This window comes from Ochlerotatus camptorhynchus, unplaced genomic scaffold (assembly GCF_037179485.1).
Source record: "Ochlerotatus camptorhynchus isolate MF236.1 unplaced genomic scaffold, CSIRO-AGI_Acam_v1.1 ptg000003l, whole genome shotgun sequence".
In the NCBI taxonomy this organism is placed as follows: domain Eukaryota; kingdom Metazoa; phylum Arthropoda; class Insecta; order Diptera; family Culicidae; genus Ochlerotatus; species Ochlerotatus camptorhynchus.
In genome coordinates, this window is record NW_027040495.1 from 276118 (window position 1) to 290164 (window position 14047).

Genomic DNA, 14047 nt, shown 5'->3' on the forward strand with positions numbered 1-14047 from the left:
AGTATGTTTCCTATAAACCGTAACAAAAAGCTTAAAATGTATAAATATTTGAAACGGTAGCACCACCCAAATAAAATAAAAACTTTCTTTATAGGTTCTATACGCGTTGCTATTACCTTCTTTTCCGATTTGAATACTGACGATACTGTTACAGTATACTTCTCAAGGTCTTCTTGCAACAGTCTTGTTCTGTTCGCCAAGTGCCATTTGGCGATAATACCCGCCAACTCGTATTGTCTTCCAGTCGACAACTCACCGATTTCAGATCGACGCACAATGTCCTTACCCAGTTCTGAAGAATTTAGCAAGTGCAGTAGAGTTGTCGGACTGAACAATTTTCGTCCAACAGGATTGTCGTTCACTACTGCTACACTACTTCCAGTATTGAGACCACTACAGCCGGCAGTATCTTGATTACTCAAACGCTGTCGAAAAAGAAAAAAAAAATACTGTTAGTTATAATTAACTAACATTGTTCTACCTGTTTAGTATTTGTAATATCCTTTAGACATACGAATCCACCTGTAGCGCTGCTCGACAGGGTACATGGTGAATCGTGGGGATGATGATTAATGTTTGTGTTTCCTTGGGTTCTTTCTTCAATTGTTTCCTGGCTGCTGCGATTTTGAGTAGACCTGAGCGTAACCTCTTCTGCCGCAGGAATCTGTTCCGGCTCTTGATTTGAATCGCTTTCTACCTTCACTTCGCTTTCCGAAACTATCCACGGTGATAGGGAAGTCAGATTATTTTCACAGTCCAGAAAGTTCCGAAGTTCCACTTGCTGCAAAAAAAGTAAATTTGTTAAACAATAATTTTCGCAACATTACAAATAAAGGTGTACGTTTCCCTGTCGTCACTGCACTACGGTGTCGAAGATATTCTGTGTGTTCCAAACGAATCCGTCGCTCAAATTGGTGGACTGCAAAACTTCTTCAAGTGTTCCATAGTCTATGGTGGATAGCTCTTGAATACCAATGTCACGTTCTATCAAAAGAAAACAGCTTTTTAATCAGTCAGTTTTAATTAATTAAATATTGTACTTACCACAGAGAAGATCGAAAAAACTAAGCGGAAATCCCGAGTCCAACAACAAACGCTCTCGTTCATCCGCCATTTTCACTCTTTTATCCACTGCTAAAATGATACAGTCGATATGTCATACACGCATATAAAATCCATAATGAAATTGGGTCTGTCAAAGTTATGTGCAAAGCATGTGTATTGCACATGATACATGCATATAACTTCTACCCGAACGAATGCCTTTAATGTTTATTGGATTGCTAATAAATATGAACTGCTTTACGCTTGATACGTATAGGGATTCATTTGGAATAAAAGTGCCAGACTTAGAGTTGAATATATATGATATTTCTGATAAAATTTCCTTATTGATTTATTTGAGTGTAATGCGTTTTGAACACGCAGAAAAAATATTTTAAACGTAATAATATTTAACGTAAAATCAATAAAAATTTCATTTTGTTTTGGCTGCAAAAAGAAATCATCATTTCAACAATCCAGTATTTTTGTTCTTCAAAACCCTCGTCAAAACCAATGGATTGTTAAATCAAAAAGAACATCTTTTAGAATTTACAAGAGCTTTCATGGTTTTGACGTACGCTGTCAAATTTGGCAGCTGGGTCAACAACAAAAATATGTTTGTTTTTATAAGAGATTTCTTGTTGATTCTATCATATTTATTTTATGAAGTCTGACAATTCACGCAGTAGAAATAAAAATATGTTTATTGATTCAAAAAAATAATATGTTCATTTTTTTATGTTTTGTTTTCTTTTTCACTGATCATCCTTCGGAAGGGAAGTAAAGCCGTTGGTCCCCGGTTCATTAGTTGATGGGTCGATATGTAGGGTCCAGGCACAGACAAACAGACGTAACTCTTAGAAAAACTTGTTCTTGAAAACATAGTATCTCAAAACATATAACCTCAGTAACGACATCTCTCTGGCTTCTCGCGGAAAACAAGCTAACAAGCTCGCTAACTCGTAAACAATATTGCATAAAAGTTCTATAGAATATATAGAAACGTCAAAGTGATCCGATGCCAGCGCTGCGGCGAGTAGTTCGCGGAACTGATAATATTTAAATCAACCGTTAAATGCCTGAACGAAGATACACAATGAAGAGTTACGTCTGTTTGTCTGTGGTCCAGGTGTGGGAGCTGCCTTCCTGTTGTCGGGAGCATTGGTACTCAGTACGGAAAACAAGATCGACGGAAAAAAATCAAGGAAAAAAACAGAAAATTGATTATATTTCGCAACTGCTGTTCGAACTGCAGCATACTGACTTACCTCTTCTTCTTCTTCTTCTTCTTCTTCTTCTTCTTCTTCTTCTTCTTCTTCTTCTTCTTCTTCTTCTTCTTCTTCTTCTTCTTCTTCTTCTTCTTCTTCTTCTTCTTCTTCTTCTTCTTCTTCTTCTTCTTCTTCTTCTTCTTCTTCTTCTTCTTCTTCTTCTTCTTCTTCTTCTTTCTTTTATTTAACGTCGGTCTCTGTTCCGCAATCTAGTGCCAATCACCGACGGACATCTATTGCCATCCATTGACGGCAAACGATTGCCATCCATTGACGGCAAACGAATGTGCAGGAAGGCAGCTTCCACACCTGCGTAGGATATCGCACCCATTCAACACACATGGGCCGGGACCAACGGCTTTACTTCCCTTCCGAAGGAAGACGTGACCAGAGATTTTTATGCCTCAGAAAAATCCCACCGACCTCAGCTGGGACTGAACCCAGACCCATTGGGGTGTTAGAAAGCAGTCACGCTTACCATTACACCACTGGCGCCGGCTACTTACTTACCTCAAGTCTCAAGATTTTCGGAAATTTTGCACTTATTTCCTCGCTTATTTCCCGAAATTCACAAGTTTTGTTATTGTTTACATTTTTGTCCGGGTGAAAACGAGAAAATGGTTGGTAGTTATTTTTGCATTCATGGCCCAGGGAATGGAAATAGCAAATAAATGCTAAATTAAAATTAACTTTTTATTTATTTATTTTTTTAATTGATTCCATCAACAGGCTTCAATAAGCCCCAATGATGTTAAGTAATACAAAAAACAACATGATTGTCTGTGCTTAAAACTTAAACATTACACTGCTATTCACGGTTACCTGTGCCCGAAAATATCGAGGTGAAACTACGGCGAAGCGTCTGACGTGGTACGTGAAAATCGAACACTGAGGCAACTCTGTTGAAAACTCGCTGCAGTCCGTTTATTGCTCCATTCATTCCGTAGTTCGTGCGACGAAAGTTAAGTCTCAGCATAAGACTGTTTCTTAGTGCACGTGGTCGTACATTCAAATCGATTTTTTCGAGGATAGTAGGACCGTAGGACAATCGATTCTCCCTTGCAATGTATCGGCAACAACCCTAATAAAAAATAACCATAAACGAACGATAACCCAAATCATTGAACTATTCCACAAATGGTTTGGATGATACCCAGAACACGTCGTTAAGCAAATTAACCATACAATTTTTATTAGGGAAGTAAAGCAAGCCCTTGCAGCGTCTCTTCGGGTCGAAAGAGTTTCCAAACCAATCAGCTGACATCGGCTTTCATAGCCACCCGCATAAACGCGAACCATAAATTGACCTAACCTAAAATGGTTAAAAATTGTTTATAATCCCTGCTAAACTTTAACTGAAATGGTTATGGAACTTTACATGAACGTTTAATGATAAAGTTTCAACCTTATGTATTATGGTTTTTTGGAACTGGACCTTACAAATAATGGGTTGTTAAGAACCATTACCGTTCCAAATTCTTGTTTTCTCCATACATTTTCGGAAAGAGAACTATATTAAAACCTTTTAACTTATGGTTTGAGAACTTTAATGGTAATGGTTATGGTAGTCAGTAAGGTCCACGAATGGTTTTGTAACATCGATCAACTTTATTTGGAATATATCGCGAATTGGTTGCCTGTAATTTACTGATTACCAATTCACGATATATTCCACGTAAAGTACTGACTACCATAACCATTACCATTAATGTTCTCAAATCATAAGTAAAAACGTTCTTATATAGTTCTCTTTCTGAAAATGTATGGAGAAAACAAGAATTTGGAATGGTAATGGTTCTTAACAACCCATTATTTGTAAGGTCCAGTTCCAAAAAACCATAATACATAAGGTTGAAAATTTATCATTAAACGTTCATGTAAAGTTCCATAACCATTTCAGTTAAAGTTTAGCAGGGATTATAAATTTTTTTTAACCATTTTAGGTAAGGTCAATGTATGGTTCGCGTTTATGCGGGTAGGCAAACGGAAAGGATCTCTCCAAGGCAATCGCCGAAGGGCGAAGCGTAAGAATCGGTGCTGGACTGATTCGACTCTTTCAACACCATTGTTGTAGCTTGGATTCCAAACTGCTGAGCAATATTCAAGGACTGATCGGACCAGTGAGGAGTACAATGACTTCAGGCAATAAATATCAGTAAAGTTTTTGGTTATTCTAAAGATAAAGCCTAGTGTTCTGGAAGCTTTATCAACGACAAACGAAATATGCTGCTTATATGTGAGTTGCGAATCCAAAATGACTCCCAAATCCTTCACGTGGCTCACTCGTTCAATTGCTGAACCCAATAGGTTGTAGTTGAAGATGATTGGTTCTTTTATCCGAGAAAAGGAGATTACTGAGCATTTCGCCGGGTTAACTTCCATTCGGTTCAAGGTGCACCAGTCAGCAAAAGCATGAAGCTGGCGTTGAAGAAAGTGACAGTCGGCAATGGAACGAATCCGAAGGTAGATTTTTAGATCGTCAGCATACGATAGTCGAGGTCCGTCAAGCACATAATTCACATCGTTGAAGTAGAGCAGGAAGATCAAAGGTCCAAGGTGGCTACCCTGGGGTATCCCCGATGTAGCAGGATAAGTATCAGATCGGTAATCGCCTATGGCAACCATCAGTTGGCGACCGGTTACATACGATCGAAACCATTGTAATAGGCTACCATTGATCCCAAGTCTGTCTAGTTTAGCAATAGCAATAGCATGGTTTAGCTTATCGAACGCTGCTGACAGATCGGTATAAATCGCATCCGTTTGAGCTCGGTCAACCATGCTATCAGTTACATAAGATGTGAGGCATAGCAGATTGGTGGTGGTGGAACGACCTGACATGAAGCCATGCTGATCATCACTCAAAACATGCTTGCAGTGAGAAAGTAGCGGTTCCATTATGACTAGTTCAAAAAGCTTCGATACGGTGCTCAGTGAGGTAATTCCACGATAGTTGTTGACATCTCGTTTGTTTCCTTTTTTTGTGAACAGTAAACTTGTGAGCAAACTTCCAGCAAGAAGGAAAAATACCACAGCGAAGCGATAATTGGAACACGTGACAGAGGGGAGTCAATAGACTATCGATATTCTTCTTGAGAAAAACAGACGGGATTCCATCGGGTCCAGGGTTGCAAGAAGATTTCAGCTTGGAAGCAGCTCTTAAAATAGTCATATCGTTGATGTCGATGCCATTTAATGTATCGCCGTGCATTGGAACGTTGCTTGCTGCGAGGTTAACATATTCGTCAGATAGGCTCTCGTCAGTGAAAACATCGGCAAATTTTAGAGAGAAGAGTCGGCAAATCTCCTGATTTGTGGATCCCACTTCGCCATTGAACACCATGGACGATGGAAGACCGGATTCCTTTCGCTGCTCGTTTACATAGTTCCAAAAGGATTTCGGATGTGATCTCATCCTGCGCTGAATTCCCTGCTGATATCGCGAATAGCTTTGGCGACTGATCCGTTTGAATTGATGGTTTAGTCGAACATAATAGCATTTTAATTGGAACGTACGGTACTGGGTGTATTTGCGTAGTGCAGCTCTTTTAGTAGATTTCAGTCTACGGAGCTCCTTAGTCTGCCATGGATGATGAGCTGTTTTCTGGTGACTTATCTTCGGGACATGTCTGTCGATAGTATACGCCAAAATGTGTGAAAACGTTCTTGCGGCTACCTCAACATCGTGATGATCGAGGATGTTTTCCCAGTCCAAGCTGGAGAGCAAGTCTGAGATGCTGCGGTAATCTGTTTTTCGAAAATCGTAGGAAACAGCAACGGGCGTTTCGTCGAAATCTTGAAGTAACTTGCTCTCCACAGTCACAATCAAAGGAAGGTGATGTGGAGTTGGTTTCACTAGTGGAGCGGGTGCACAGGAGATCAATGGAGCGACATCCTGAGAACTGACGAAACAAAGGTCCAAGCTGCGGTTGTTCTCGTTGACTACATGATTGATTTGCGATAACGTAGACGTACTGTAGCTATCAAGAAGCACAGTGGCTCCACAATGGAACACTGATCGTTCTGGATCCGGATACAGAAAACCGCTATGGGATGGTTGCCACGAGATACCAGGTAAATTGTAGTCTCCCAAGACAATAACCTCGTCAATAGCAGTTGCGCTTTCCAAGACAGCTTGAATTGAACGACAATGGGGGTCGATGAAATCTATATCTCGAGCTCGGTTTGGAGGTATGTAGATGGCTTAATAATAGAATATTGTTATTTTTACAATAGTTGCAGTTGAAAAGTGGCTTATTAAAACAAAAAGAATCATATTTTTAATTTATATGAATAAGTATTATTGAAACAACAAAATGCAATATAATTTCAACCGGAATAAGGTGATCCAAGAGACGTTTCGCAGTGGAACGGACAGCTAGAAATCAAGAGTGTGTGAGTGATCTGGTGTTAATGGATAAACAAAGCAGAAATTCATATGAGAATGAACTGTCAGGTCTACTGTGATCTGTCAAAAGTTCTTGGTAAACAAAAAAGTCAGCCGATCGCAACTGTCTCGTGGACAGCCTTACCCAACAAACAATTTGAGCTTATTAAAAGCTGAATAAGCCATTTTTTAGCTGAAGAAGCAAATTTTTGCCTGAATAAGTTATTATTCAGCTTGCAATGTTTGTTGGGTATTGTTTGTTTAAATACAACTAAAGTTTTTTTTTGGTTCAATGCAAACAATTTTCTAATAATTAAAATTATCTATCCGTAATTAATGTAATTAAAAGTATTGAAAATGCAATTAACGCACTTTAATTACCAAATTTCAGGCAGGAGCCAGAAGGGCTACGTTCGAAATTCCCTAACCTCTGGCCAAGCCACGGAGGTCGTCTGGGTGGGCTTATGGGCTAGATCACCTTTTGATTCTTAGGGTCGACCACCGACCTTAGAAGGACTCAGAATCAACCGATCACTTACAGAACAACAATTAACCACCGAACGGACTACAAACCCTCATCTGCCGAACAGGATCTCTTTCGTAAAAAAGGAATATTTATCAATAGAGAGAGAATTTAATTTCAACTGTTTATTTGAGCCTTTCTGTATAACCATTGCAGCACGGGGCCCCGTTCATGGTGGGAGTCGGAAGGATGGATGGGTGAACGTACCTTTGGTGTTTCGCAGGGTTAGCCGAATAGTGACGGCGGGCTTCCACGGGTGATACAAGCGGCGGCGGTGGCGGTAGCTTCATTGGCGGCGGCGGCGGTGGCGGAAGCTTCAGTGGCGGCGGCGGCAGGGCTGCGACGGCAGAGATATGCGCTATCCTCGTATATCCTCTGAGGATATTGCCCCGTGGGTATGACACCGTATTGCGTGGTGTATAGCAGACCTCACAATGGTGGACATTTGATAGCGAACTATTCGCACTTTATTCTCGTTACTGGTGCGGTGTCCCACGGGTCCACTAACGCACGATTCAGCTCCTCGGAGCGTGACTGGCACCAAATCGACCGAACTTCAATAACAGTTTTTTTGAAGGATTTTTAATAAAGACTTCCTTGTTTCCTAGTCCCGACAAGAGTGAACGAGGCCTTCCCGCTCCACTCCTATCCAAGCCATCCACCTCCTCTCTCTTTTTTTCTTCCACTCCATCCTATCCTTTTCACTCCCGGATCCAGTGGTGATGTGATGACTCCAATTCCCTTTCTGATCCACATACACTCATAAAACTCGACACATTTCTATTGGTGAATTTCCATGTAAAATTCCACATGATTTTCATGTGTCCACACATAAACAGAATCCACTCAGAAGTACACATGAAATTTATGAGTCAAATGAATAGTATGTGTGGTAACACATGAATTTTATGTGTACACATAAGAAGTATGTGTCCAACACATAAATATCATTTTTTTACCACATAGCAAAAATTCATGTGTGGGACACATAAAAATAATCATTGAATATTTATTAGTGTAGACGAGTGCACGGATGGATTTGAGTTCACTCACTCGACAAAAAGTGACACAACAGCAGGGCCGTGTTTACTAAAACTGAACACATAAATAATACTCACGTAACATTTGAAACGGGTCTATCAACTTATGTACAGAAAACTAGTTAAGCCTTTTTCGCGCGAACCAAATACGCTCACGCAAACTAACAACACCCTCGGGCAGAGGAAATTCTCCCCTTCCCGATAGTGCTCTTGGTTTGCGTGGGCGTACTTCGGTTCTCGTGAAAAGGACCTAGCAAATTATTTACAAAAGTTGATAGGCCCTTTTCAAATGTTACGCGAGCATTATTCATGTGTTCATTTTTAGTAAACAGGGCCCCGCTGTTGTTGTGTCAAAAAAATTTCAGTAGATGAACTAAAGTTCACCCGGGCACTCGTCTATTACTCCAACAAAGTTTTTTTTATACCACCTAACCTCTGGCCATGTTTGGCATGCACAGTTGTACACACCAACTGCTCATTTGTTAATAACTTTTCACTCAGTTGTTGAAATTTGTTTTTCTTTAAAGTAATTGGTAGATTAGTTTAATATAGATATGCAAAAACTAGGTAAAAATTAACATTTGAATCAACGCCAATGAATTTTTAAACTTAAAGTCCGAGATGTGTAGTGAGCATTTCTCACTTCATTTTTACAACGCAAAAACAAATACAGTTTATTACTAGAATTCAAATCTACTTTTTTTACGTATGAATAACAAGCTTAAACTCTATTCTATCTACTGCTTCAATAATAACTATGTTTCGTCAAGTTATAAGCTAATAAGTTATAAGCTGTGTATGCCAAGCATGCCTCTGACGGTGGCTCCATAGTAGAATTATGTTTAAATTAATTTTAACAATGCTAGGTATCAAATTATATTTATATATTTAATCGCAGTTTTCATCAAAGAACCAGCCCAAAAAGAAAAGTTTTAATTAATATGAAGTATGAAGTATTTAATATGTAATCCTACACTACTTAATAAAAACGTAACTAAAAATTCGGACCGATGACGATTTTTCCGGTTTCTGTGAATCGGTAACAATGTGTGAGTGCTGACCACGTTTTGCACCACTGGTAGCGGCTCCCGTTCTGGTGGAGGAGGCTTATTGTATAGCTGAAGATAAAATGTTTATTGTGTACACAGAAAAAAAAAGTTGTTGAATATTACATCCAAACTGCTGCAACCAGGTCAATCCCGAGGAGGGCGACACATCTAAATCTCAATTCTAGATGCTCAAAAAATCTCACCTTAGCGAATCAATCTTCGAAAAATCATCTTTCATTTCTCGCATCTACTTGCATCGCGCTTCATCTTTTTGCAGGAAATCTTCAAAATTGACATAAATCTTCCTTCTATGTACTCAACGTGCGTGCAGCTAGCCACAGCAAAACACAATCTTTTCTGCATCGTAGATAGAGTCGTCCCCCTCGGTCAATCCATCGGTTGTGTAATATAACGATGTACGATGTACATCGATTTTGCGAACAAAATTACATCCATTGATGTAATATTGTATCTGTTTTTTGCTATAACATCATTATTTCATACATCAGCTTGAATTACATTGATCGATATTACATTTTTTTTTGCTGTGTAGTACCTTTTGACTATAGTTTCAAGGTGTATTGTATAGTGAACAAGAATCCTCGGCTCTGTAAAGTTAATTCGGTTGAGCCTTATCAAATAAATTAATAAACAAACAAAAATTATAAATTAAGGTGTAAAGGTATTTTAAGATGTACCTAGTTATTAAGTATCCAAAATATGAAGGTGTCCGAAATATGAATCAGATAGGTATGCGTTTTTCATATGAAATAAATATACAATAAATCCACTTCTACCAAATGGACAGATTATTTGATTGACAGTCTCAGATGTGTCTATAAAGTAGTAGAATCGCATGAACTCAGAGGCAAAATGGCGTTGATTCATAATAACAATTTCAGAATCATAAAGTTTCAATAAAAAAAACGCTAACAAAATCATTAAGTATCCTTTCTACGCAACGGGACTCGAGATACTCCTTCTGGATTCGTAATGCAGCGCATGTCTGCATGCCTTTTTTCGCCCTTCATTTTAGCGCACTTGAAGTCCTTTAGGGTTTCCCCTTTAACGCCACAGCCACCGTGTTCTGCTTCTGAAATGCAGTGACAATATTTTCCCTTTGAAGTGACATCTTCAAAGAGAGCTGATCCAAAATAATAACAACGGCTTTCTAAAAGCTTTTCATCGTTTCCTGCTATGGATGGATAGTCATTTATTAGGAGGAGCACTATGAAGGGCTGGACAATAACTAACTTACTACCGATAGAAATATGCTTTAGGATACCACTAGTGATGTCGTAATTCCCAATTCATTTTACTATTGGAAGATTGCAGTGCAACTTTTGCGAGCTTTTGCCGCCTACATTTCAAAGTGAGACCTGTTATAACGATGATTATTGCAAAATTCTTCAAAAGAAACAGGCAATCTTTGTGGCACCGACAGTCTCAGCTCTATTGAAGCTCTGAAATCGATGAAACCTCCAAAGTATGCAGCGTACTACCTTACGGAAATCAGAAGATCTCTACATGGTTTGGTGGAGCGTTGTTTTAGTATTTCTTTCGTGTGGGTCCTTTCTCATTGCTTAATAGATGGCAATGAGAAAGCTGACTCACTTGCCAAAAGAGGTGCTGCGGAAGGTGAAGTCTTGGAAAGAGAGATTGCCTTTCATGAATTTTTCCAAATACCTCGTCAAAAAGCACTCGTAGAATGGCAAAAATCCTGGGACGAGGGTACCATGGGTCGTTATTTGTATGGTTTAATACCTAAAGTCTCTAAAAAATCTTGGTTCAAGGATCTTGATTTGACTCGGGACTTCATTCGTGTTATTTCTCGGCTCATGTTAAATCATTAAACATCCAAGGCCCATCTTAAACGCATTAGTTTGAGTGAAACAAACCATTGCGATTGTGGTGACGGCTTCTAAGATATTGAACATGTTGTATAGTGAACTCCACACGTTTCAATATATTGACGCGAAGGGGAATTATTGACAGTAATATTGATGATGTGATTACATATATATTGTCAATACCGATGTATTGACGTCAATATAGAATGTATTGACAATACGGTTATTGTCAATAAAAGCAATCGTGTAGGGTCCACTTATGGGCTTGCTCATTACATCGAATTGAAAGGCTCAACTTATTGGATAGGGCCAGATGGAAGCCACCTGATGGATTAGTTCGGGCTGCCTTGTTCTATCGTGATCTTGATATCCTTTTTCCTATTTATAGATTTCTATAAATTTATTGGCTAGTTTTTTTTTGTATTCCATGTTTTTTTCATTTTTCCGTTTTATTTACAGTTTTTCGTCAAAGACGAAAAACCGGCCGATCGTTGGACCGATTGTTCGACATCTCCGTCAAACCAGAGCCAGCACATCATACCTCTCGTCAATTACAATAAATCATCAGTATCATCATGAAGTCACCAAGCTACCCTACAACCTCATGGCCACCACCGCGTACACCATAACAGGAAGAGAAGCAGAAAACAAACAAACCATCACGCCAAGATCACCGTTATTGTCAGCCGTTGCACACCGAACATAGCCATATACTAGCAGAGAATCCCTTATTCATATCGTCCTCGATAAAAATACAGCTCGCTTTGAACGTTATCACAGACAAATTCGTATATTTACCCATCCCCCTTTCCTTTCCTAAAAAAGTATTCCCCTACTAACCCCGAGCAGCCGCGGGTAAACGGCTCCCCCACTAACACTTAGGTTAAGTTAGTTTTAAGTTCCTTCACACTTCAAAAATGTTTTGAAAAAACAAGAAAAAGAATGGCCCCTAAATACTTTAAGGTTAGGGCCTAAATAAAGAATCATTCTATACTAAAAAAAAAAAATGTGGAAAATAGGTTCATTAAGCAAAATTAATCTTTTCCCAAAGAATCTTTTAGTTGAGTCGTGTAGAAAAAAACGTTTCTGGAAACTAACTTTTGTTTCTGGTCATTTTCACGGTAAATTATCTGTAACATAACGTTGCTGCATTTTTCGGAACATACTGAACATTTGTAAATTCCACTGAGATAATGAGTGGAAATTGATTGAATTTCCTAAGTAAAGCTTTTATCATGCTGATGATATTGCATAAATGGTTATATAGGACGCAATTATTTAATAATTAACTTTTATAATAATCCTTTTTAGGCAAACATTTGGATATCCGCAGATTTCGATGAAAAATAAAACTGAACTTCATTTAATCAACAGGCACTCTACTCTAGAATGCAATTTAGGAAATTTAGTATTCTTTACATCTTATGTGGGATGTAGCATTGACGGTGTCGTGAAATGAAATGAATATTTCGTATGAAAATCCATCTGGAAAAGTCCACGATACACATCAGTCTGATCGGAATAACATTTTTCTACACAATTCGAAGGCTTCACTGGAAGGATGTTTTGCAGGTTTGATGAAAATTATGTTTTAATTCTTATTTTCATGAATTTACTGTCAACATTATCATCTTCATTCAGTGGCCACACAGCAAAACATTAAATTTGATATCACATCAAAGTGGATGCACTTCAATCGTGTCAAAAATGTGGTGTAATATTACTTGCCAAAAAGGACAAAATTATCATTAATATAGTGCACGAACTGACATTACGCTGCAGTAAGCATTTGTTTATTTTTGTGGCCATAAAAATTACATGCATCCTTTTGGATGTAATATTAAAATCTAGTTTTTTGCTCTGTATGTACCGTGTAAAAAAAATCTCATTTTGATTTTAATCCAACCAACCCAGATTGAGTACTTTTACATGCTAAAATTTTTAAATAATTGAATTAAGTATAGTTTTATGTTAATTTAACATTTTATAAATAAATCTTAATATCATCCATAAAATGTGCATTTATAAAGTTTATAAAGGTTATCTATGCACAGCAAAAAAATAATTTTGATATCACGTCAAAGTGGATGCACTACAATCATGTCGAAAATATGGTGTAATATTACTTGCTAAAAAGGACAAAATTATCATTAATACAATGCATGAACTGACATTACGCTGCTTTTACTGCATTTGTTTATTTATGTGGTCATAAAAATTACATGAAATTTTCGACATGATTGTAGTGCATCCACTTTGATGTGATATCAAAATTATTTTTTTGCTGTGTGGTCTAGAACGGATTATGTGATAAGAATGGAATGTAAACTGAGCTTGAGTTTTGTTGCAGATTGTAACATAAGTTTTTTCAGCATTCAATTTATTAAAACAATTTTTAATAATAACTGAAGTAGACTGAAGTCCAGCATAGTGAAACATGTTGAACGATCGAGAGCGAGAGCGGAGTCAAAAGCTTCTCATGAAAATCTTCACCTGAAAGTTTTTTTTTTCATTCCGACAGACAGGCACCGAAATATGAAATTGCAAATAAAATTGCTGAACACATGATATTTAGTTTGGAATATAACATCTACATCTCACCCCGAGATTGGAGGCGTGGTCTGCGACGCAGGTCTGACTGTTGAGGCCTTGAAACGAGTCTCAGGTTGTTTTAAAAACAGAAAAATTATGTAGCTTGTAAAGATACTGGATGTTGGGCAACTGCATTCAGTATCTTTGAAATACGGCAAACAAAGTTTATCAGCATTCTGACTCATTCCGGTACCTTTCGCTGGTTCAGTTCTCCCAAACTTCGTTAAAGTTTACGGTGCTTTTTTTGCGATGCGCTTGTTTGTATAGATAGTATACTGCAAAAGGCTGCCCAAT